Below are 26,754 nucleotides of genomic sequence, written 5' to 3' on the forward strand. Positions count from 1 at the left end.
GCCCAGCCCTAATCCAGCATCAAATATAACATATTCTGGGTTTTTCAGCAGGACAAGTTCATATTGAATCAAGCTGTCACTTTATTTCCCTTCATCAGATGTTGAGCATCATCATTTATAGCAGGGGTACACAAATACTATTTAAAAAGTTCCAGTCAGAAAGAATATTTTTAGGCCATGGTCCGAAAGATCATAATGTCCGACCTACAATAGTGTGACATGTATTTAAGTATCCTAGTTTTAGCAACATCTGCATTATTAATTTGCGTATCAAATCAGAAATACTTCAGTGTAATTCAAATACTTTTGATACTTAAAGTGTTCAACATGTAAATGATTTCTTATTTGGAATGTTCTCTCATTTACTAAATAAAAGTAGAAAAAAATGTCAACAAGAAAATAAGACATGGCAACTGAATCTTCACAAACTACTAACTTCAGAATACAATAAATGTAGAAAAAGCTTAATTTTTACATTTTTCCTCTTCACGTGCGAACTAAAAAGTCTTAAAACGATTTAAAAAATGTGACTCTGCACACATGTAATAACTGAACATATATTTAGGTTCATGTTTTCCACATTTTTACTTGGTGAGAGAAGTGAGCTCTTGCTTGTCCTGCCAACATTTTGAACCTGGGCTTGAATGGAGACAGAGCCATCCTCATGCATGTGTGGAGATGCTCACTGGTGAGGCTAGAACGATATTTGTTTTTTATAATGTTCATTGTGGAGAACGCTGCCTCACAGTTGTGGTGGAACCAAACATGGTCAGAATGTACAGGGCTACTTTCTTTAGACGTGAGAAAGCTGTCTCAGGAACCATTTGGAGCCAGAATGAGGACGGGTCAGTCCTGGCAGACAGTTCTTTCATGGCCAAGTTTGCTTGGAGGTCAACTAACTCCATCTGAAGATCCCTGGCATTTACCCATTTAAAATGCTGTGTGGCGTACTTTGAGACACTTAAAAAAACTTTATGTCCCGTTTTTACTTCTGAACGACTTAACTAACCGCAGGAAACAAGAATAAGTGGTGAAATAAGTTTAAATAGGTTTATTCACGTAGGGCGTCCCCAATTCGAGTTGAGGTGCGTTCACGCTTCGTTCAATGTTGTAAGTTTAAATGTGATTGTTCTTTTTTATTCAAGACAATAAAACGGCAATAGTAACACAATAAGCGAGGGATGTTTGAGTGGTGCTGTTGGAGCAGGAGAGGTGGTAAATACGTCTTCGTCATAAATATTATTTAGAACTTATTTTAACGACAGAATCCTTGTTTTTGTTGTTTTTATTCGTTTAACGAGGTCCACCCAAACTAACCATGTTTCTTTTCCCTAACTCGCTCATAAATGAAGTTACAGTACATTTTTATTCCATTTCAAAGATTGCGTCAGAATACAGTTCACATGTTAAACGTCTGAGTCTTAACTTAAAATAAATGTGAAGAAAGTGAATCGCTTTTGACTTTCGTTTGTTTCTTATTGGACCAAAGTGTACCGCGTGACCCGGAAGCAAAGCCGCGTTTTGTAACTTCATTATTTTTTCCGCAGTTTACATCAACAACACACTGGATCGTGTAACGCTGTTAAAACGGCATTTACGCGGTTTCGTTATGAGTTTAAATGTAATGATGTATTTTTAACCGTGAGTCAGAATGACAATGAGCGGAATGACGTCCTGTCCTCAGACCTTTTGTGGTATCGCTTCTCGGCCTTTTGGCTAAGATCAAGTGTAGTATCTGTTCTTATCAGTTTAATATCTGATACGTCCCCTATCCGGGGACCATATATTAAATTGATTTTTGGAGCAGGGAGATGGAATAGGGGCTTGCTCCGTCCACTCCACGCATCGACCTGGTATTGCAGTACCTCCAGGAACGGTGCACCCCCACTCTATGAAAAAAAGAACAAATATTAGTGAGTTTACATTGAGAATCCCGGGGTTGATGTAACAGTTCCTCGTGGCATGCTGGTATTCTGGATTAACATCCTATAATCCAGCACCAAGTATAACATATTCTGGGCTTTTCATGTTCTCTGCTGTGTGTCTGAGTCTGATTCACCCTCTTCCCCGCCCCTACTGCTCTGTGTGTGGACAGTCTGGAGCTTTGATTCAACTGTGAACATCTGCAGTTTGTTTTTCTCTCAGCTAGAGGTCGACAGAGTTGTTTCTACAGCCTGTAGTAAAGTTAGAGCTTCTTTTTGTTTGATTTTTATGGAGATGTTTTCATATTAGCCACTTGTTAGATATTCAGACATTATTTTAAAGTCTTGTTTTACTCTCTTGCAGATTTAAATCCCTCTAAGAAACAACCAGGACTGTTCCCACTACTGGCCAGCAGGTGGCAGCAGCAGACCGTGCAGAGAAGCAGGAAGTAGCATCAACGCTAGCAGAGAAGCTGATGTGAGGTTGGTTTTGTATTATTTTCTCTACATTTCTGATGTGAACCACAGAGTTTAACGTTGCTGTGACTCCGCCTTGTTTCATCTGAACACCGTGTGGTTGTTGGTCACTTCTGGTAGCGTATATATGGCTAACATGTGATATGTTTCTGTTAGCCTTTTGTGCACAAATGCAGCATTGCATCATGGGAATGATGAGATGAACTTTTAAAATGAAATGTTACTAAAGGTTGACAGTCTGGGTCAGCCTTTGTGTATCTGCTCCTTTTATATAATAAACCTGTAAAGCTGCTCCTTTTATTGTGTTTTCACTGGCACCAGGAGTCAGAGCAGCATGTGAGGGAAAGAGGTCCCCATGCGTGAGTTGAACAACTCATACTTACCTGGCAGGGGAGATACCATGATCAAGAAGGTGGTTCACCCAGGGTGAGGCTCAGCCATTGCACTCTGTGTTGTGCTGACCCCTGCGAATTCCCCAAATGTGGGAATCTCGACTGCATAATTTCTGGTAGTGGGGGACTGCGTTCGCGCTCTCCCCTGATGACTTGTACAAAAGCAAAGTTATTATTTGTCATCTATTCTAACATCACTTGATGTGCTGATGGAGTTGATTAAGCAGTTCCTCGTGGCTTGCTGGTATTCTGGATTAACATCCTATAATCCAGCACCAAATACAACATATTCTGAGTTATTCAGCAGGACAAGTTCATATTGAATCAAGCTGTCACTTTATTTCCTTCATCAGATGTTGAGCATTATCATTTATAGCAGGGGTACACAAATACTATTTAAAAAGGTCCAGTCAGAAAGAATATTTTTTTGCCCAAGGTCCAAAAGATCATAATGTCCGACCTACAATAGTGTGACATGTATTTAAGTATCCTAGCAGTTTTAGCAACATCTGCATTATTAATTTGCGTATCAAATCAGAAATACTTCAGTGTAATTCAAATACTTTTGACACTTAAAGTGTTGAACATGTAAATGATTTCTTATTTGGAATGTTCTCTCATTTACTAAATAAAAATAGAAAAAAATGTCAACAAGAAAATAAGACATGGCAACTGAATCTTCACAAGCTACTAACTTCAGAATACAATAAATGTAGAAAAAGCTTAATTTTTACATTTTTCCTCTTCACGTGCAAACTAAAAAGTCTTAAAACGATTTAAAAAATGTGACTCTGCACACATGTAATAACTGAACATATATTTAGGTTCATGTTTTCCACATTTTTACTTAGTGAGAGAAGGGAGCTCTTGCTTGTCCTGCCAACATTTTGAACCTGGGCTTGAATGGAGACAGAGCCATCCTCATGCATGTGTGGAGATGCTCATTGGTGAGCCTAGAACGATATTTGTTTTTTATAATGTTCATTGTGGAGAACGCTGCCTCACAGTTGTGGTGGAACCAAACATGGTCAGAATGTACAGGGCTACTTTCTTTAGACGTGAGAAAGCTGTCTCAGGAACCATTTGGAGCCAGAATGAGGACGGGTCAGTCCTGGCAGACAGTTCTTTCATGGCCAAGTTTGCTTGGAGGTCAACTAACTCCATCTGAAGATCCCTGGCATTTACCCATTTAAAATGCTGTGTGGCGTACTTTGAGACACTTAAAAAAACTTTATGTCCCGTTTTTACTTCTGAATGACTTAACTAACCGCAGGAAACAAGAATAAGTGGTGAAATAAGTTTAAATAGGTTTATTCACGTAGGGCGTCCCCAATTCGAGTTGAGGTGCGTTCACGCTTCGTTCAATAGTGTAAGTTTAAATGTGATTGTTCTTTTTTATTCAAGACAATAAAACGGCAATAGTAACACAATAAGCGAGGGATGTTTGAGTGGTGCTGTCGGAGCAGGCGAGGTGGTAAATACGTCTTCGTCATAAATATTATTTAGAACTTATTTTAACGACAGAATCCTTGTTTTTGTTGTTTTTATTCGTTTAACGAGGTCCACCCAAACTAACCATGTTTCTTTTCCCTAACTCGCTCATAAATGAAGTTACAGTACATTTTTATTCCATTTCAAAGATTGCGTCAGAATACAGTTCACATGTTAAACGTCTGAGTCTTAACTTAAAATAAATGTGAAGAAAGTGAATCGCTTTTGACTTTCGTTTGTTTCTTATTGGACCAAAGTGTACCGCGTGACCCGGAAGCAAAGCCGCGTTTTGTAACTTCATTATTTTTTCCGCAGTTTACATCAACAACACACTGGATCGTGTAACGCTGTTAAAACGGCATTTACGCGGTTTCGTTATGAGTTTAAATGTAATGATGTATTTTTAACCGTGAGTCAGAATGACAATGAGCGGAATGACGTCCTGTCCTCAGACCTTTTGTGGTATCGCTTCTCGGCCTTTTGGCTAAGATCAAGTGTAGTATCTGTTCTTATCAGTTTAATATCTGATACGTCCCCTATCCGGGGACCATATATTAAATTGATTTTTGGAGCAGGGAGATGGAATAGGGGCTTGCTCCGTCCACTCCATGCATCGACCTGGTATTGCAGTACCTCCAGGAACGGTGCACCCCCACTCTATGTAAAAAAATTAAATATCAGTTACTTTACAGTGAGATTCCCGGGGTTGATGTAACAGTTCCTCGTGGCATGCTGGTATTCTGGATTAACATCCTATAATCCAGCACCAAGTTTAACTTATTCTGGGCTTTTCATGTTCTCTGCTGTGTGTCTGAGTCTGATTCACCCTCTTCCCCGCCCCTACTGCTCTGTGTGTGGACAGTCTGGAGCTTTGATTCAACTGTTAACATCTGCAGTTTGTTTTTCTCTCAGCTAGAGGTCGACAGAGTTGTTTCTACAGCCTGTAGTAAAGTTAGAGCTTCTTTTTGTTTGATTTTTATGGAGATGTTTTCATATTAGCCACTTGTTAGATATTCAGACATTATTTTAAAGTCTTGTTTTACTCTCTTGCAGATTTAAATCCCTCTAAGAACCAACCAGGACTGTTCCCACTACTGGCCAGCAGGTGGCAGCAGCAGACCGTGCAGAGAAGCAGGAAGTAGCATCAACGCTAGCAGAGAAGCTGATGTGAGGTTGGTTTTGTATTATTTTCTCTACATTTCTGATGTGAACCACAGAGTTTAACGTTGCTGTGACTCCGCCTTGTTTCATCTGAACACCGTGTGGTTGTTGGTCACTTCTGGTAGCGTATATATGGCTAACATGTGATATGTTTCTGTTAGCCTTTTGTGCACAAGTGCAGCATTGCATCATGGGAATGATGAGATGAACTTTTAAAATGAAATGTTACTAAAGGTTGACAGTCTGGGTCAGCCTTTGTGTATCTGCTCCTTTTATATAATAAACCTGTAAAGCTGCTCCTTTTATTGTGTTTTCACTGGCACCAGGAGTCAGAGCAGCATGTGAGGGAAAGAGGTCCCCATGCGTGAGTTGAACAACTCATACTTACCTGGCAGGGGAGATACCATGATCAAGAAGGTGGTTCACCCAGGGTGAGGCTCAGCCATTGCACTCTGTGTTGTGCTGACCCCTGCGAATTCCCCAAATGTGGGAATCTCGACTGCATAATTTCTGGTAGTGGGGGACTGCGTTCGCGCTCTCCCCTGATGACTTGTACAAAAGAAAAAAATAACAAAAAACAGTTATTCTACCATCAGGTTGATGTTTGGATGGAGTTGATGAAGCAGTTCCTCGTGGTTTGCTGGTAGTCTGGGTTAACGTCCTATAATCCAGCACCAATTACAAAATATTCTGGGTTTTTCAGCAGGCCAAGTTCATATTGAATCAAGCTGTCACTTTATTTCCTTCATCAGATGTTGAGCATCATCATTTATAGCAGGGGTACACTAATACTATTTAAAAAGTTCCAGTCAGAAAGAATATTTTTAGCCCAAGGTCCGAAAGATCATAATGTCCGACCTACAATAGTGTGACATGTATTTAAGTATCCTAGCAGTTTTAGCAACATCTGCATTATTAATTTGCATATCAAATCAGAAATACTTCAGTGTAATTCAAATACTTTTGACACTTAAAGTGTTGAACATGTAAATGATTTCTTATTTGGAATGTTCTCTCATTTACTAAATAAAAGTAGAAAAAAATGTCAACAAGAAAATAAGACATGGCAACTGAATCTTCACAAACTACTAACTTCAGAATACAATAAATGTAGAAAAAGCTTAATTTTTACATTTTTCCTCTTCACGTGCGAACTAAAAAGTCTTAAAACGATTTAAAAAATGCGACTCTGCACACATGTAATAACTGAACATATATTTAGGTTCATGTTTTCCACATTTTTACTTAGTGAGAGAAGTGAGCTCTTGCTTGTCCTGCCAACATTTTGAACCTGGGCTTGAATGGAGACAGAGCCATCCTCATGCATGTGTGGAGATGCTCACTGGTGAGGCTAGAACGATATTTGTTTTTTATAATGTTCATTGTGGAGAACGCTGCCTCACAGTTGTGGTGGAACCAAACATGGTCAGAATGTACAGGGCTACTTTCTTTAGACGTGAGAAAGCTGTCTCAGGAACCATTTGGAGCCAGAATGAGGACGGTTCAGTCCTGGCAGACAGTTCTTTCATGGCCAAGTTTGCTTGGAGGTCAACTAACTATCTGAAGATCCCTGGCCTTTACCCATTTAAAATGCTGTGTGGCGTACTTTGAGAAACTCCTGACATCTGTGATGAGTAGGGCTGTAGCGAAGCCTCGACGACGTCGACGGCTCGATTCTAAAAATTTGTCGACGTCAGATCCGGAAGTCGACACACCGCGCCCACTTGTTGCATCCCCAGGAGTTTGTAAGTAGAGGAGGAATCTGCCTGTTTTTCCTCTAGTTCGCCTCTTCTCCGCCTTCACTAACATCTCCGCCAAATTCCGAAGACCCGGAACAACGTCCGTCCACTACTAGATTCTTTTCCTGTGTTGCCTGCCTTCGTCTCCCGGCAACGGACAACAACTTCCGTGGTCAGATGCGCTGTAACCCTGTAATCTTTGCCCAGTGGGACATCCCTACTTTTTTGTACTTTTGTTTTAATTCCCCACAGGCTGAATTAGTTTTATTATTCCCAACCTGCAGATGGAAAGGTTTATCTTAGGTGTGTTCTTACTGTGTCGTGGTTCTAATTCCATGCTTTTGTTATTTTTTAAACACAGAAACAGTTTTGTTTACCTGTTTGTAGCTACAGTTTCGCCGACGGCTGCCGGCTTCTTCAGGCTGACGCTGATGGTGGCGCGTCACTTCCTTCTCCGTTTATCTGCGGGCAGTAGAGGACGTTGTCGCCCTCTACTGCCCGCTCTCCCCTCTCCGACGATGCAGTCCCATGCGTGGTCCAGCGTGTAAACTCCGTCGTCCCTGTTCATGGTCCCACATCCACGTCTCCTTATCTCGATTTCTTCCTTGATCCATCTTTTGTATTTTTGTTGTTCGGTGGTTATGATTCGTGTGTTGTCCCGGTCCATTACATGGTTTTCTCTTATGCAATGATCTGTTACGGCTGACTTCTTTATTGTACTTTCTGCTTCTTCTTTTGCTGCTCTTGTGTGTTTACGATTTGCCTCTTTCTCGCACTCCTTTCTGTGTTCTATTGTTCGTGTGTTGAGTTGGCGTCCGGTTTCTCCTATGTATGTTTTATTGCAGAGTTTGCATGGGATTTCGTAGATGACTCGCAATTTTTGTCCAGCTGCATCGTCGGAGAGGGGAGAGCGGGCAGTAGAGGGCGACAACGTCCTCTACTGCCCGCAGATAAACGGAGAAGGAAGTGACGCGCCACCATCAGCGTCAGCCTGAAGAAGCCGGCAGCCGTCGGCGAAACTGTAGCTACAAAACAGGTAAACAAAACTGTTTCTGTGTTTAAAAAAGAACAAAAGCATGGAAAGGTTTATGATTTTTTTGTAGTTGTAAATAAACCTGATCATCATTTTAACTTTTAAATCCCGTTATTTTCCCTTCCTTTTTGCACACGTGCCCAACTCCCCAGGAAGAGTCGTAACACCACTCGCCTCACGCACATAAGTGACCAAAACAAAGCAGCATAGAGACACTCCATCTTCAACCACCTCTCAGGCAGCAGCCTGCTCTCCCAAGTTCTACACGTCACCAGAACATAACCAACCGCAACACAATAAACGCAGTGTTATACAAAATGGAAGGCCTGTAGTGTTTATTCTCTTACAGTAACAATTTATCACTTTTTTTGAGGAATTTATTAAGAGATTTTTTGGTTTTTATTAACTGTGCAATAGAAAAATAATCATTAGATTAATTGTCTTAATAGTCATTAGAATAGTCGACTATTCGATAAAATAATCGTCAGAATAATCGTTTTAAAAATAATCGTTTACCCCCAGCCCTAATGTTTAGAAAGACGACGTCACTTTTGGAAGTGAAGATAAAAGCTTTTTTAAAGCCACGAGGATAACTCAGTTTCATGCTTCATGTTTTCACCACCGCTTCAAGTTTGTTACGAACGCTCCCGCCTCTTCTCTTCTTATTTGTGCTCTTATGGCACTTGGCAAACAACAATTTGCATTTGCATTACCGCCACCAGCTGGATTGGAGTGGAATGACTACCATCACTTCCTGTTTTAAAGGAATAGTCCATTGTGGCATTAACAGAGGGGTGCCAGCAGTCAGGGCTAGGGGGCCCCCAACATAAGGGAGCCCCAGGCGGCCGCCGACCTATGCCTAATGGTAAAACCGCCACTGTTGCTGCTTAATATTGTTGAAACACTGTAGATTACATGGGTTAAATAAGAAAGATGAGATTCTGAACTAAGATAAAATGAAACAAGGAAAAGGCTCTCCTGGTAAATCTAGCCAAGCAACCTTCTCAGTCAGAGGAATCTAGATTCAGCCGGGAAATTGTCGTTTGGCAAAATCACCACTGTTTGGTTTCATGTAATTGTCTGTAGTTGTTTTTTTTTTACCAGGTGCTTCGGTCATCCAGCTGAGTTTTGGCTGTGATTGGGATGATGAGACTGGAAGGGTTGATGGTTTTAAAAGATACGCCTATAATGGAGAAAACTTCCTTTCTTTTGATACGGAGACCGAGACGTGGATTGCTTCTAACCCTCAAGCTGAAATCATCAAAGAAGAGTGGAATAAAAATAAAACGGATATTGGAAGAATTTGCTGACCACAGACTGCCTTCAGTGGCTGGAGATGTGTTTAAATGCTGCTAAGAGGTTTCTGCAAAGTAAAGGTGAAGTTTCACTTTACATTATTTGGTCTTTTTGACACCCAATAACCAGTTCTTGGAGCAATGACGAACATAAAAACACTGGGAATAGATGTGAGAGTGATCAGTTATGAAGTTCCTGATTTTATTGACTGAAAATGGATTTTGATGACACCTTGTGTTGAAATATTGTTAAAATATCAGAAAGTATCTAATAAGAGCATCTTCTTAACCTTAAAATGAAATGGTAAATGGCCTGTATTTGATACAGCGCCTTCTAGAGTCCCCAAGATGCTTCACCACACAATCAGTCATTCACCCTTTCACACACACATTCACACGCTGGTGGGGATGATGATGTAGCCACAGCTGCCCTGGGGTGCACTGACAGAGGCGGGGCTGAGCGCTGGTGCCACCGGTTACTTCCGAACACCACCAGCAGGCAAGGTGGGTTAAGTGTGCCAAGGACACAATACCAGCGACAGACTGAGAAAGACTCAAACCTGCAACCTTCTGATTACGGGGCGAGCACTTAACTCCTGTCACCATCACCCCATAACCTCAAAAGGGATTTTGTCACCAAACTGGATAATACTCAGATCAGAACAAACTTTGGGAAAACTGGAATCAGAAACAACGATGGTGAGGGACAGACTTTATGGTTTGTTTAGTTTCTCTTCCTGTTTAATATAAGAAAAGGGGAATTAAGGACTTATGTTTAGGAATCTTTATGACGGTTATGTTTGACTCGGCTCAAAATGTTGCCACATTTGTGCGTTTTGGTGGCGCTGGTGTTCAATCATCGTATTGTGATGGGACAGACCGATCTCGTCTGGCCCCATCCCAGTAAGGAGCCAGGTGGCTCACAGAGTTATTGCAGGGTGGGGTGAGTCATCTAATAAAAGGCAGCTGCCTGCTCTTTCAGCAGGACAGCTTTGGTATGGCACTTCAGGTGCTGGGGTAATGGGAAACCCCAACTGCAAGCAGCGATTACTGGTGCTGCATTTGCTGTTAAGTTGCCAAACTGCACCAGGTACTCCCAATCAGTTGTGTGTGTGTGTGTGTGTGTGTGTGTGTGTGTGTGTGTGTGTGTGTGTGTGTGTGTGTGTGTGTGTGTGTGTGTGTGTGTGTGTGTGTGTGTGTGTGTGTGTGTGTGTGTGTGTGTGTGTGTGTGTGTGTGTGTGTGTGTGGCAGCCGTATTAAGGCTGATCCGACTCAGCCGCGCTACGACCTGTGGCTGCCCGTCTGTGCGCCGAGAGCCGCTATTACATTCAGCTTTGCCCGCAGCGGTGCCACCCGGAGTAGCGGAGCGTTTGGCGGCGGTGCACTGACCCTCCTGTTGCTCCATCTCGCCATGACCAATCTCATCTCCAGAGCCGGTTGTGGGCCCAGAAGACTCCTCACTGCTGTTCTGTTTGTATGGATTTGTTCCGCATGCACGATTTGCGTTAACTAGTTGTTAGGCGTTGGACGCCTGGTTGCCAGGGCAACCACTAGTGAACTCTGAGCTCTTAAGCTCCAACAGCATGTTTTTAGTTTAGATATTTTAATAAAGAGTTGTTTTATTGCAACTGTATCATCTGTTCCCTCTGTGATTTTTTTTATTGCCTACGGGCCTTCTAACCTTCCCTGGGGGGGGGGGGGGGGGGTAGCGTTGTAACAACCACCTTTTTAACCATTTACTCCTTTATCACGACTACCACTTGCCACAGTATTAAAACATTAAAATAAATGTTCTCTTTGTTTCCGAACAGAAAATCCTGCTGGAATGAGCGTCGCCATCATCGCTGTGGTGGTTGTTCTCGTTGTCGTCCTCATTCCTGCTGTTGGATTCGTTCTTTATAAGAAGAAGAAGAAAGATGAGATCAGCAGCTCAGGTGATACGATGCTGTTTGCATACCTGACTTTAACCACAGGAAACATTAAATGGAATTTATTGATTAAAAAGAAAATGTGGTTTATTTGTTCAACTTTTGAGAAATTTTGAGATTTGATTCTTGAATTTTTGTCAAACCCTACAACAGGAAAATAATTAACTTATTTCTGACAAATGTGCATTTTTAAAGTGTATATGGTTGTTTTATGTTTCTGTCTCTTATTTTTATCTTCTTTCCAAAAACAAGTCTCAGGTCAGTAATAATGTTTATTGGATCTCACAGATCATGGAAACATCCCTGAGCTCTCTGAGAGACTCAACCCAGAACCTGAATCCGGATCAACAAACGCTTCACAGTGAAGTCCCGCCTCTCCCGTTACAAGAGATTATTTCATTGTTTCACCAGATAAATGTCATAAAACTGCTTTTACCATTAGAAAATATGTCTCACCAAATGAAAAGGTATTAAATAAGAAAAGGAAAATTTATCTAAAACAAGTTTATTCTCTTTCAATGAAACAATGAGAAACTGTGTTTCATACAAACAGAGCTAGATTTATCGTTTAGGGTGCATCTAACTTATAATCTGACTGTTTTAATTTGCAACAATGAGAGCATTTTCTCATATTTCAGCTGCTAAAATACTTTTTGTTTGTTTGTGTTGGCAGCATTTGATATTTGAATTAAGTTTAAAAATGTCTGAGAGCCACGTGTGTTTCATAAGTTGACCACTAGAGGGCAGAATATTTTAGACGTTTTTCTAACAAACAGCAAGTTTTACAAACAGAATTAGATGTTGCTTCATGTGAATAAAAGTCCTCCGTTTTAGCGTCGTTCTTCTTAGATGGTCAGTTTTCCTTTAGAATAAAGTCATTTTCTGGATTTAACTGATAATTGCTTCTTGTTGCTGTAACAATGTCAGTGTTGTTCAGTGTTGGGAAAGTTACTTTTAAAAAGTAATTAGTTATAGTTACTAATTACTTTGTCAAACAAGTAACTCAGTTACTTACAAAGTTATGAGATTATAAAAGTAACTAATTACCAAAAAATTACTACTTAGTTACTTTTTCATTAAAGAATGCAAGAAAAATTGGTTAATTAAACTTACTTAATTTACTATAAATTAATACAATAGTGAAATATAAATGACTTATGACAGGAACATAAAATGTATGTCCAAATGTTTTTTATAAACCTACATAATTTAAATAAATATGCACTTAACAGGAGGAACTACTAACAGGAACATTACACTAATCTAGACTAGTAAAAGGTCACTGTGTGATATTCAACAAGACCCCAATCAACTAAAATTTATAATTGCAAATGGAAACACCTGTAAAGGTTCCTGAGCCTTTAAATGGTCTCTCAGTCTAGTTAAATTACAGAAATAAATGTAATTTTGTACAGTATTTTAATTTTTCCAGCTTCACATAATTGTGTGTTTTTAGTAGCATTTCTGTTGCTGCTAATCTAGTAACAGATAAATAAATAAAATCCTTTAAAATGACACTAGAAGAGGCACAAACCTGATGGAGGACTTACATTCACTAACTTGGGTCAGACACAACCACAGAAGAGCTGAAGCTGGGTGGTGAACACACACAGGTAGTTCTAACAACACCTGAGCTCCATGACGTCTGAGACTGATGCATCAGTGTTACAGCGGGACTAAACACATGATCAGGAACAGGTTACAGCTGGATGATCTAGGAAGGTAGAAGATCAGGACGTCTGAGCGGTGAACAGGTGAGCGGACCTTCAGGACACGCGTCCCGCTGTCACGCTAAGAAGGGCACGGCTGCAGATCCACACCTGCAGCCGTAGACTATTCATCACATCTTCCTCGTTCTTCACGGCCGTGATGCTCTTGGATGAAAACATCTGCCTCTTTACCTCCTGATCAGCTGATGACAGCTTCAACACACCGCGCTGCTTAACGCACGCATTTCCTTATCAGTAACAGAAACAACGTTTTGATAAAAGGATGAATTAATTAGTTTGCTCATTACTGTTTTTTTTTTTTTTTTTTTTTTTTTTTTTTAGTAACGCTGTTATTTTAAACGGCGTTATTCCCATCACTGCTCTGTTGTGTCTACAGCATGCAGCGACTGAGAGAGTGAGGGTCTCCGCCCACCCGGCCAATCATCATCGTGCTTGTAAGTGCGTTACCGACACCTCTCTCTCCCTGGCTGCAGAAAGCCTCACGCTGTTGCTCAACATTCGACAAGCCCATAGTAACGCACAACCTTCCGTCCCCAGTAACAGAAACGGCGTTGCAACAGTGGGAAAAGTAATTAATTAGATTATTCCGTTACCCAAAAAAGAACGACGTCAGTAACGCCGTTATTGTAAACGGCGTTATTCCCATCACTGGTGTTTTTAACTTGATTAGGACAACTTCATTTATTTTTAAAAACAACTGCAAACAACCATAAGTTGAATTTACCTTGTTTACTTGACTGAGCAGATGGAGGGTTAAGGCCAGCCACCTTTCTGTCCGTTACGCAGAAATAATAAAGTTTTTTTTTTAATTCAGATAATTAGTCAGGAAAAAAGGAAACTAAACTAAAACATATTTCCTATAATTGACTTTATAAATAACTTTATTCCATCCTGAAAAGACGTTTATTTATTTATTTTTGGACAAATGTGACACCAATCTCCATCCTTTACTCACGTCATTAGAGGAACTAAAATCCACATTTAGCTGTTTGAATGTGACCAAACTAAAACCAGTTTTACGTGGGATTTCTTTTTCAGGCCACATGCCATCAGATATTCCTGTTTAGTTTTTAAATAATTTGTAAATCTTACTGAGTTGATTTGTCTCCAAAAGCAAAATGAAATCATTATCAAGCCTTTAAATGTGTTAATCTTTACTACATGAACCAACGAAGACCCACGCAGGTCCAGTTTGATCCAAAACAGCAGAACTTCAGCCTAAAGATGAATCCAAATCCCAAAAAGCAATAAATGTTTTTTTTTCTCTTTAAGCTTTGAAAAACAACATCCTCAGAGGAAAGACAGATGTCAGACGCCCTCCCAGACAGACAGACATCTGAATCAATCAATATCCTTGTCATTAAGTTAAGTCTCCTTCAAGTTCACACGTTCTCAGGGGCGTCTGCAGCCGGCTGCTCATTTTGTCCGGGGGAACTCCGCTGACCCCTGAGCCACAGCCGGGGATTGTCCTGATGCAAATCAGGAGAGGGACCAATTCATCGTTGCACAATTCGATTAGACATCTGCATATTGAGCATCTGCACACAACAAAAATCTGCCAATATCTACCCTCCATCCCCCCACCGGCCCCTGGCGGGGTAAGCACCCCACGACCCCGGGGGCAGCCCCCTGTCCCCTCTCCACACCCACCTCCCCTTGTCTCCCCTTTTCCTCCCCCCCGACCCTGTCAGACCCGGCTACAATACCTGACCCCGCCCCAGAGACGAGACAAGTGGAGTTCAAGGTAAATGCGCCTTTTTCTGTGTCCGTCTGCCCGGCCTGGACCCTGTCCAGCCCCGTCCGCTAATCATGCACCGCTCTTTTTTTCACAGACGGACACTCCAAATGTTTTTTCAACACAATTTTTAAAGGCCACGTCTTCATGACCTGCCTAGAGATAAAGATCCTGCCCTCTTTGCAGCGTCTCCTTTGTAAGAGTTTCTCATTCAGAAATCTGGGCCTCTCAGACGGTTTCCCTCCAATTTTCAGACCATTTTCTTATTGATTCATCAGAATTTATTCCAGTGTGTTCAGATGAGATGATGTAATATCAATCAGTTTTAAAGTTACTTCAGGGAAATGGAAAATGATTTTAATCCTCATAATATTCCTCACTGCCAAATAAAACACAATCAAAACAAGAAGGAAGATTTCATTACGATTTAGTTTGGTATATTTGATTTATGTTTTAATCAGTAATTACTTATAAGCATTTTTTAATTTATATTCAGTGGCAGATCTGCACGGCCAATAATGCGTTGGAAGTTTATGCAAAAGTTCTGATTTGTCCACCTTGACTGAATGACGGTCTTATGTAATCCACCTGTGGCAATCGAGGTTTTGTAGCTGCTTCATGAATCTCCCAGCAACCAGCCTCCCAGGTTGGTTTCACTCTTCTTCTGCAGCTCAGCTGCTTGGAGGAAAACATTTTGGTCCTTATGCTGGATTAAAGCACAACTTAAAAAAATACCAAACTAGAAAAAATGTAAAATATATAAACGTAGGTGTTTCAGTTAACGGTTTTTGAAAGTAATTTTATCATACTTACATTATTGTTACCTTCCAGTATAATATAACGTTTACTTCCACAAATTAACCCAAAAAGTTTATTTAAATGCCATTTCTTTCCTTGGGTTTAAAGATAAATACCTTTTAATTAACAGCTAGAAGATATTTTTGAGGTTTAAATTCCAAAATCTGTTCAATTTTTGTTTCTGTGATTTAACTTGCAAAGATTTCTATAACATTTGTTGAAAAATGAACTAAAAAGTGAAATATCTGGTTAGGTTTTCCTGCAAGCTGACAAACAGCGGTTACAGAAATTAGAGACGTCAAAGAATCCCTTTTATGAAAACATCACAAGGTTGGCACATATAATCAACAACCACGCTACGAAAAGATAAACCCAAAACTACTAACAACTAAAATATTGCCAACTGAAAAACCCGTCACTACTTACGGGATCGGTAGCCACAAAAATACTTAAACCAAACACTCGAATAAACCGAAAACCATCCGGTTGGGGTTTTGAAACACCACATAAAGGGCAAAACGTTCCCGGACGAGCCCCCATTATGTTACGTCCCCTCAGGTCTGCACAGTGTTGCAGTGGTTAGCACTGCTGCCTTGCAGCAAGAAGGTCCTGGGTTCAAATTTCAGCTTGGGGTCATTCTGCATGGAGTTTCCATGTTCTCCCTGTCCAAGCACGGGCTCTTCCTGTGCTCCAGCTTCCTACTGTCCAAAAACATGACTGCCAGGTTTAGTGGTGTCTCTAAATTGTCCTTTGGTGTGAGTGTGTGTGCCTCTGTGTTGCCCTGCATTCGACTGGCAACCATCCAGGGTGTACCCCGCATGTGCAAGTGGGTATAGACAATGAATGGATGGATATCACTTCTAATTTATAGCTTTTTTCTCTGCAGCAAAACATTTAAAGTGCAACACAACAGAAACAACAGTTAAAAAACTTAAACCAGATTTGATTTATTTGGTCAGTGTTTAAATTTGGTTTGCTCACAGCAACACCGTTGGCTGCAAAGAAGCTGAAACTTCAAAACAGGCAGAAGAATGATATAGGAGCAAATATTCATGCAACATTTAGCAAAACAATATTTTAAAGGTTTACACTGTTTATGCTGTTTTTGGTTTGTTTTTGTTTTTTTGCTGAATCAAACAAGTGAATGTCCCCACTGTGGGATTAATAGCATAGAATAAAATAGAATAGACTATGTGGAACACAAGTCTACGTGATGTTTAACAGCTGATTTGGAGAAAACTGTTCTGCTTGTGAATGTTGGAAAATATCTGCAACGTTTAAATTCTCACTAAACAAACAGCCTCCATTATTCTTTTAAAGAAATTTCAATAACGCTGTAAGTGTGCTGAAGCCACCAAGGTCTGAGTTCCTGGGTGGAGATGGGACAAGATCACAGAGTGGACTTCTGCAGAAACAGCTTTTTAACAAGGAGCACAAAATGATAAAAGTTCAATAAAAGAACCCGAATCTCACAAAGACTGCACAAACCAAAACAAACGCTGATTTCTCAGTGACGTTTAGAGAGAAACAGGCTCTAAACATCACATTTTCATAAAATGCACGAGTTACAATCCAAGATTAGTTGAGTCAATAAAAGTTGAGGTGCTAAAAATGCAAAACGTTTTCTCTGTCATGCGTCTGATCATAACTCTGAGGTAATGGTTTGCACTTAGTTGGTTAGCTGGTTGTGCAGCACCAGGCTAAAGGTCAAAGGTGACAGATCATTTGCTGCTGTGGCCCCCAGGCTCTGGACCTCTCTCCCCCTGAGCCTGAGATCAGTGGACTCAGTGGTCTCCTTTAAAAAGCAGCTGAAGACTCACCTGTTCAAGCTGGCTTTTGTATGACCTTCTTCACCTCTCTCTCTTTATTCTGCTCTCCCCACCTATTCCACCTTCCTCAGGATCCACTGATTTCCCTCTTTCCTGTTCACTCTCTCTCAACATATTTTTTAATCACAATTGTCTATTTTTTGCTCATTTTAAATATATTATAACCATTTTCTAAATTATTTTTTATATGTTAACATTTTTTGTTTTTGTGAAGCGCCTCGTGATTTTTATTTTGAGAGGCGCTTTAGAAATGATATTTTCATCTTCTTCTTCTTAGAAGAAAAACAAACTTAAAGCAGATTAACAAGAAAAGAAGGGAAAAGGAAAAAGGTTTATAATTAGCCGAGTCAGAATCTGAGCAAATCAGAACATTTCTGGTTACACCAAACGTTTGCTTTGATGAAACTATTCATGTTTCTACTAGAATAACTTCTACAGGTGAGGAGGACAATCATGTGAAATGATATCCAGAGAGACCCGAGTCTGCAGCGTGGACGCCTGAACGCCAAACTTAACAACTTGGGGTTTTGATGACATCAAATTCAGGCTTTCGTTATCCACCTAAGTCATCTGAGAGAACTTTTACTCGTTAGGTGTGCTCCTGGTGACTTTAAACCTCCTCTTTCTTGTTCTCGGCAGGAAGAGAGTGTCACCATCTCTTGGTTGAAAACTGCTTTTGGTCTCGCTCCCAGGGTGCACCGGTAGGAGAGAGGACAGAGAATCTCTGTGTCACCTCATGATGGCACGGGATGTGAGGAGATCGCCGAGCATGTCAATAATCGCTCAAACTGAAGAAGGGACGCTGCCGTTCTCCGAGCTGCAGCACAAATAAGTTTATTTAACGAAGTACAGAAACTTTACAGATGATTCCTGACCTCTTAAACACTTTTAACACGGAATACCATAAGAGTTAATGTAATAGCAACTAAAAAGCTCACATTTAGTCTCAGAAGAGGGAGGATTTCTCGGACTGCATCCTAATGAACTGATTGAGTTGTCACATCGCTGCTCGTTTTATCGGCTGTGGAACCCGAGGTCCAGCGTTCCCCCATTGGGATATATTTGTAGCTACAACACAATAATCAAAAGCTTTTGTCCCTCATCCTTTAGCTGCGAGCTGCATCTCAGGGCTTGTAGACAAAAGGTGTCAAACGGAGCGTTGGACTTGGCCTGCTATGTCCTCCTGAGGCTGCTCCTAATCCTATTAATGTGGCCTATGGAGGGCTATGGATCCTGCACTCCCTTCATCCCTAAAGTCCAAGGGGGACCAGTGTGTGTGAGTGTGTTCTCCAGGGTGTAATTTCATTGTAAGCTCTGTCTTATCCACGTTGTCATAATGTGTTGTCCACTCATGCGGTTTGAGGGTGGCCGTTGCTACGGTGCAGGTGGACATGTGTCGGACATAAGTCACGTTTATGACACGAAGAACTAGGCCGACTCTGAAAAGTGGCTGGTTTGTGTGGTTCTCATGTAGACCACGCCACCCAAAGGAGAAGTAGCTGAACCCAACCCACCACAGGCAACAGCATCTCTGTGAAATACTCACCAACTTTACTTTTATTACTTTACTTTTATTAAACAGATTACCACTAATGACTCGTTTTTTCATGCTGCAGATTTACTTAACCAGTTTTGACCAAAAACAAAAATAACTTCGTTCTGGTGTGGAGTGTGTCGAGTTTGGTGGCAGGAGAATCTCGTCTCTGCTTTTTGCGGATGATGTGGTCCTCCTAGCTTCATCCAGCTCTGACCTTCAGCTCTTGCTGGGTAGGTTCGCGGCCGAGTGTGAAGCGGCTGGGATGAGGATCAGCACCTCCAAATCTGAGACCATGGTTCTCGACCGGGAAAGGGTGGCTTGCCAACTCCGGGTCGGGGGAGAGGTCCTACCTCAAGTGGAGGAGTTTAAGTATCTCGGGGTCTTGTTCACGAGTGAGGGTAGGAGGGATCAGGAGATCGACAGGCGGATCGGTTCGGCGTCTGCAGTGATGCGGACGCTGAGCCGATCTGTCGTGGTGAAGAGGGAGCTGAGCCAGAAAGCCAGGCTCTCGATTTACCGGTCGATCTACGTCCCAATCCTCACCTATGGTCATGAGCTTTGGGTAATGACCGAAAGAACGAGATCGCGGATACAAGCGGCCGAAATGAGTTTCCTCCGTAGGGTGGCCGGGCTCAGCCTTAGAGATAGGGTGAGGAGCTCGGACATTCGGGAGGGACTCGGAGTAGAACCGCTGCTCCTCCGGATCGAAAGGAGTCAGTTGAGGTGGTTTGGGCATCTGGTCAGGATGCCTCCTGGACGCCTCCCTGGGGAGGTGTTTCGGGCATGTCCTGCCGGCAGGAGGCCCCCGGGTCGACCCAGGACACGTTGGAGAGGTTACATCTCCGATCTGGTCTGGGAACGCCTTGGGGTCCTCCCGGAGGAGCTGGTGGAGGCGGCCGGGGAGAGGACGGTCTGGAGCTCCCTAGTTGGGATGCTGCCCCCACGACCCGGATAAGCGGAGGAAGACGACGACTTTACTAAAATAAAAATGATAGAAACAGGATTCTAATGCATACGCAATCTTCTGGTTAACACCAACTACTAAAGATGATCATTTTATAGAGTTTAGCTAACATGCAGGTGTTTGAGTTCATGTGCAGACCAACAGCACGTACTTACCAACTGGTTATGTGACAGCATGAGTCGAGACTACGTGGGTCGTCCACATACCTTAGTCCCGCTCTGGAAGCATATTTCAAACATTTTTCCCGCCTTCCCTCGCTTTCTGATTCATTGCCCTCTTCAGTTTGTCCTTTTGTCTCTGAGAGGTTTTCAGCTCCACATGAAATGTAGTCAAACAGGCTTTTGTCTGGTCTGGTGTCACTGGTCTGGCTGAAACGCACTCTGTGACCACACAGACAGTCACACAGTCTCACATTTGCGCGTACATCGACCAGAGTCAATTGCCTGTCAAATGCTCAGACCTCAGTAAGGTAGAAGGTCTTATGGGGGAGGGGGGGCTCCATAAGCCTGGACATTATGGGGGCCCTGATCTGTGAAACCCATGCCCTCACTCACTCTATTCACCCCCCTTCTTTTTTCATCTCACCGCCCCAGTTCAATGTTAACGTCCAGCGGCGTCCACTCTTCGGACGTCTCCCTTCGAAGCCGAAAACGCCGGCGAAGAAAAGGAAGAAAAAGAGAAAGAGAATGAAACTTTCCCTCCTTCTTTTCTCACCCCGGCCTCCTCTTGTGTGCTGTCCAGCTGGCTGTGACCCCTGACCCCGTGACCCTCACTCCTGATCCCTGGACCCGTTCCCACGCCACGCCTTTTTGTGTCCACCTCACCATGGCAACACCTTGGTCACTGCTGCTGCCACGGTAACAGATGGACAGGGGCTTGGAAATAACTTCATTCAGCAGAAGGGAGAGAGCCATGGACAATCTGCCCACACCCCCACCTTCCCCAGTCTTAAACACACACACACACACACACACACACACACACACACACACACACACCTCCTGCTCCACATTCTAACACCCCGATCCCTTCAGATCTGGTTCCCCAGCAGGAGCCTCTGGATATCGTGGCCTGATAAAGTCATTAACACAGAAATCCCAGATTCATCCTGGCATTAACTCAGGACATAGACGGGAATAAGAAAACATTTCCATCGCTGGTGATCAAAAGCACATTAAAGTTGCCCTACATCCCCTTTCATGCTGCTACTCTTAAAGGTTGGGGCGTAGGCTAACTCCTTAGCCGTGCTGTAATCATCTCTGCTTCTTTTATTAGCTCTATTGTTTTCTCACATCCTCGGATGAGGTAAGGGATCGGGGGGGAGGTTGTAAAGACACAAAACTGAGCAGCAGGGGGTCCGTTTGCCAACTAAGAGACGAATGACAACATTAATTGAACGTCAGAGGCTCTCAATAAGGTGCAGCAAGAAAATGAACTGCAACACCTTTGTGCTAATCAGTAACTAGCCTCTAAACAAGGCTGTGTGTCCGGCCCATCCTCTTTTGGAGGGGAACATCTCTCAAGCAGAGACAGAGAAAGGATTAAAGGGAAATTGTGTAATTACTTGTTCTGAATGGAGGAGTTTATGCAGTCGACACGCACTCTGTGTGTGTGTGTGTGTGTGTCTTTGTGAAGACGCTGATTCTTTGGTGCCGTCTTGTACTTCCCACCAAGAGCAAACAAACAACTGACTAAACAAACACGGACACCGAGGTCTCCCAATTAAGAAAATTTTACTTTGTTTTATAAAAAGTACAAAAAATTCAAAAAAGTTGTTTTTAGAACGTCCTTTAACTTTGTTGATGAGTAAAAAGTTTCTTAAACCACACGTTCCAGATTATCAGTAAAACCAACTGGCTGACTGGTGTGTGTGTGTGTGTGTCGGGGGGGGGGGACTGACCATTGAGGCAAAACCACACAAGCAAAGCCACTTATTCAATTTTTCTCACCCCCTTCCATCTCTGCATCCCTCTATCTTCCCCTTTACTTTCACCCACCCCACCTCCCTTTCTGTGTCCAGCACCCCCTGGTTGGTTTTACCCCTACGCCGCCCCCCCCCCCCCCCCCAACCCCCAACATTTCTCCCCCTCCCCTCTGCTTCTCGCCCAGTTCATTGTACCAAAGGAGATTTTCTCCATTGAGGCCCAGTCTCTTAGGTAACCCCAGCGCTGCATGAAATGAGGATGGGGCGAGAGAGCGAGAGACAAGGAAAGAGTGAAAGAAGGGAGAGAGAGAGAGGGCGGGGAAATGGAGAGGAAATGTAAAGGCGGAGGGTGGGCCCAACAAAAAGGGGTTGAAGAAGGAGAGGGAGAAGGATGCAGGCTCAGAAGAGGCAAAGGCAGGAGGAGTGAAAGATGGAGAAGTGGGACAAGTGCGGTCAGACGTCGACAGCGGTGCGGCGAAGATTCGGTCCAGAATGGAGGGAGGATGGAGGAACGGCGAGGATGTCCGTCGTACGTGTAAGGATGACTGATCGGTGTGGGGAGGGGCTTTAATGTAAAAAATCTTGATCCAGGTTTTAGGCCCCAACGGGCCTCCGTACCTTCCACTGCCGGCCTTTTTAGGTAACACTTTTATTTCTGCTCATTTTTAATCCGGACGTGTGCAGCAGCGCCGTGTCAGGTTCTCACTTCTAGAAAACTAAGGAGCTGAGTTTTTAATGCCAGCCTCACCACAGCCTGTGCTAGAGAAGATGTCAAGAGAATTAAGTCAATCCTTTGAGTTTTAAACCGTCAAAAACACTGTGGACTGGAGTTACTTTAAACTTTACATGTATTTATCAGTAAGAAATGTGTTTAAAGCCTGATGCCTCGTGCATTTGGCTTTTTAACGCAAAATAAGCTTTTCTAAAATGTTTTGCTGTTTAATGCATTTACAACACAAAGTGTTAGTTTGCATGCTGCAAATGTTTGAAATTGCATCTTTTTCTTTAAACTTGTAAAACTGCACGGTGCATTTTCCAGCTCAGCTCTTTGACCGAGTCTTTATTCTGAACAGAGGCTCAAACTTTAAGGAACAAACTCGCTGCCACCCTTTGTGACCGTGCTACTCTGCACCTCAATGGTGGGCACGCCAGCACATGGGGCTGGGATGAATAGGCCAGGCCTCACCAAAGACCACATCGTTTGGATAGAGACGGGAGTCCCACAGAAAGAGAGAACGCCTAACGGAGCGAATCAGATAAAGAGAAAATGTTGCATTCAGCAAATCACATTAGAGCGAGTCGCAGCTTTACGTTTTAGCTCCTCGTCACTCCACCCAAACCGCCTCCAACTCGCTGAAACTTACTTCCTCCACGGCTCACGTGTTGGATCACACGGAGCTCCACTGCTGCGCCGAGTTATCATCTCAGGCTTTTGTCCTTTTTGATCCGTGTGACCGTTGGGGGGACCCACTTCTTCTTTTGTACAAGGTCACAGCTCCGGCTCCTTTAGAGCGGGCCTGCCCCCGGGTGGTGACCCCTTCGTTTATCATGGTGTCACCGGCACAGAAAACGAGAGTGAGTTAAAGCTTTCCCCTCTCTTGTCTCTTGGTTCTTTTCCTGCTAGTTTCTCTTTGCAGCTCCTTTTCGTCTTTGTCCGCCCGCACTTTGCCTCAGCAAGTGAGCGGAGTGATATCTGGATGAAATTACAACGTCCTGTCTCAGAGTCTGAGACGAAGCTACACCTGTTCCTCCAAGAACGCGAACCCACCCCAGAAAGGTGGAGGTCCGGAGCTGATTGTCCAAACGCAATTCTTGTGTGTGCCTTTGTGAAAGCAGGAGTTGTGGATGGACATCACGCCCCTGACCTCTGAGAATCAGCGAGGAGCGGACCACCATGGATGGGATGGATCTGAACGAGCACATAAAGACAAACAGATGGAGGGAGAGGGCTGGTGAATGAGTGAGAGTGTGTGTTTATGTAAATTTTAATCCTTCAAGAACCTCTTCGGACATCTTTGGACATCAGCTCAGCACTTTTTGGGGGAACTCTTTGGCCTACAAAAGTTTTTTTTACTATTTGTTTGAATATTTATTCAATTTAAAATGGCACAGTTAGAATTTTAATTCTTGGATCAGTTATTTTAAACATTTTAAGGCGATCTGTGTTTATTATCAGCCAAATGGTAAAGGAAAAGGACGTCAATTTATGACGATCAACACATTTGTTAATTTAAAGCTAAATTTTCTCTAAACTGAAAAGTTTATCGACACTTTTCTGTTTCACATTGTGTGTTTGAATCTGTTTCAGTGAAATGAATTAACTCAAATACCTGATAATGTTTTTGTTTCTTTCACACAGGTTTAAATCTGAAGTTTTCTGTATATCTGGCGCTGCAGACCAGGATCTTCCCGTGTCGGTAACAAGGTTAAAGACACAGGGTGAAGGAAAAAGGCTGAACAGCTGATCTGAATCGGGTCTTGCTTAAACTCTAACGGAGAGGGTGAGGATGAACAAGGGTGTGTGTGTGTGTTCACCTTTTCTGTATTTACCCCGTGGGTTTGTTTCAGTGTGTGTTTTTCTGTGTTTGACAGAGTTCAGGGGGGGGGGGGCAGACCTGGAGAAAGAAAAGCTGAAGGAGAAGGGGTGATGGGAGAGTCAGAGTTTTGGAGGGAAAGAGGAGCAGGCACCTTGAGGTTTGTGTGGCCAGATTGTCCGCTGCCTCACAGCACGAGCAGCAGAAATCGGTGAGATTTATAGATTGAAGCTGCAGGAAGCAACAACTCGATCTGAGAAATATGTATGGAGAAAGAGAAAAGCGCGAAAGAGAGAGAGAGAGGGGCAGAGTGGGAGAGTTTAGAGGGCGGGAGGGAGATCAAGAGCGAAGCTGCATTAATATGCTAATGTGCTGAGTGAATGCACAACAGGCCCACTGACCAGGCTAATCACTAGTGGACACACACTGGGGCTAATCCCTCATGCAGCGCTCTCTCTCACATACACACACACACACACACACACACACACGCACGCACGCGCACACACACACAGGTTAAACTCTTTGGGTAGTGGCATCTGTAGCATTATTGAGTCCAGCTCAGGTCTGAAGGGCGACTTATCTGATCAAGTTTGGATTTTGTGCTTCTGGTTTGAATTTCAAAGTGATTTTTGTAAAAACGTAATTAAAACTTTTAACACAGAAGCAAATAAAAAGGTAAAATCATCCTTTTGTTCTCCAGTTGTCACATTCATTATGTGTATTTGTTGTAAACTGGATTAAAAGCAAATTAAACAACAAAAGCAGCTGAAATGTTTCAGGTCAGAATGGTTATTATGGCCTAGTTCGTACTAATACCAGTTAGACTAACTTAAACCGTATTGTGTATAATAATTACTATTAGTTCAGATCTGATACAACTTTAAAACTGTTTACAAAAACTCACGAAGACAAAAAGTGATGTTGGTCATTCTCAAAAGTTGCTTTTTTCCTTTTTTCTCAGTTTCTGTCATTAAGATGTTTTCTGCTCTGCTTTCAAAATGTCTCTTAAATAAATATAATTAAACCAAGTGTTTGAAACCTGTTTTCTTTTATTTTTGCTCCGTGTCTTTAAAACAGAAATAAAAAAATTCATAAGGTTGTTTGTATGAATGGGACAGAGGGGCGTAACGTTACTGCAAAAAAGGACAGTTGAGGTTATTTCCTGGGACTGTGGGAAAATTTGGAATTATGACCATCAAAAATTTAGGATTGTGACTAATTTAATATTTTTGATAAAGTAGTACATAAAAAACTTTCTTCTTCTTCTGTCAGGTATCTCAAAACCTTTTAAATGTACTAACATGAGTTTAACTTGTCATTTTCAGCTGTTACATTTATAATTATTTTCTTAGCTGATTTGTTAAAAGAACCACTTAAAAGAATAAAAAAATGAAAAAACTTAGAAAACATTTTTTTAATAACTAATAAAATAATGATGACTTTGACAGAAAGTGATGCGGTGGTCATCTGCCTTTATCTTTTATTTGCAGTATAGTGACTTTTACTTGTTGGACTATCAAAAAGATTCATATAAATATCTACAGAAAATAAGTTGTAGTTGAAATGTTCTGATTTTTTTAGGTGTTTGTAATACCATTTATGTCCACGTGGGGGCGGTGAAGGATTTAAAACGCCTGTTGGACAAAGTTGATTTTCCACGAGGAATACTACAATAACACACCACTCAGAAATGCTTGTTGCATTAAGATACATGATTATTAAAGTTAAAAATTTAAATAAAAGTATTAATTAAATGCAATCCAGTTTATTTCTTTTGCACCAATTCACAAAAAGAGTCGCATGAAGACACTTTACAAAGTAAACACCCCAACTGAACTTACTGGTGCCATTAAATCATTAGTTAACAGTTTCCTGTGTAAGAAAACCCGGCAGAATTGCATGGAGTCAGTGACTTGTGTCAGGGACACAAAAACGTTTTGATGCACATGAACTGATTAGAATACTAATAAACAATTGTTGCTATTTTGGTAAATAAAAAGAAAATAGAGAAAATCTGATGGTGACTTTTGAGTCAAATATAGTACATTTGCTGTTTTCAGGAAGTACATTTTCATGCTTTAAAATCTTGTTTCAGTCATTTCAAAGATCCTGTATAAATTGGATTTGCATGAATGATTATATGCATAGATTTTTTTATATGTATTGCAGAAATCAGTTACAGTCGTTTATTCACAAAGAGGCTTTGAATAAATGTTTTAACACTGTTACTGCTTTTGCAGCTGTTGAAAACATGTTTGCAGT

The 26,754-nt window shown here is 42.0% G+C and overlaps 1 long non-coding RNA gene and 4 other non-coding genes across 6 annotated transcripts; all 5 read left to right on the forward strand.

The window, feature by feature from the left end:
- Positions 1 to 1,696: 1,696 nt before the first annotated feature.
- LOC129164653 (U2 spliceosomal RNA) lies at positions 1,697 to 1,887 on the forward strand. Its single transcript, XR_008564180.2, has one exon. It is a non-coding gene; the product is annotated as a U2 spliceosomal RNA (small nuclear RNA).
- Positions 1,888 to 2,774: 887 nt separating this feature from the next.
- Positions 2,775 to 2,939, forward strand: LOC129164639 (U1 spliceosomal RNA). The gene has a single exon (XR_008564166.1). It is a non-coding gene; the product is annotated as a U1 spliceosomal RNA (small nuclear RNA).
- A 1,807-nt stretch (positions 2,940 to 4,746) lies between these two features.
- LOC129164658 (U2 spliceosomal RNA) lies at positions 4,747 to 4,937 on the forward strand. Its single transcript, XR_008564183.2, has one exon. It is a non-coding gene; the product is annotated as a U2 spliceosomal RNA (small nuclear RNA).
- An 886-nt stretch (positions 4,938 to 5,823) lies between these two features.
- On the forward strand, positions 5,824 to 5,988 carry LOC129164643 (U1 spliceosomal RNA). The gene has a single exon (XR_008564170.1). It is a non-coding gene; the product is annotated as a U1 spliceosomal RNA (small nuclear RNA).
- A 16,313-nt stretch (positions 5,989 to 22,301) lies between these two features.
- On the forward strand, positions 22,302 to 25,521 carry LOC139064321 (uncharacterized). 2 transcript variants are annotated; one of them, XR_011517389.1, is made up of 3 exons: positions 22,302 to 22,490; positions 24,315 to 24,456; positions 24,524 to 25,521. It is a non-coding gene; the product is annotated as an uncharacterized lncRNA (long non-coding RNA). The 2 variants fall into 2 exon arrangements; XR_011517388.1 differs by having other exon boundaries at positions 22,303 to 22,490; positions 24,548 to 25,521.
- Positions 25,522 to 26,754: the final 1,233 nt, after the last annotated feature.

The sequence above is a fragment of the Nothobranchius furzeri genome, chromosome 19, assembly GCF_043380555.1.
Source record: "Nothobranchius furzeri strain GRZ-AD chromosome 19, NfurGRZ-RIMD1, whole genome shotgun sequence".
Taxonomy (NCBI): Eukaryota; Metazoa; Chordata; class Actinopteri; order Cyprinodontiformes; family Nothobranchiidae; genus Nothobranchius; species Nothobranchius furzeri.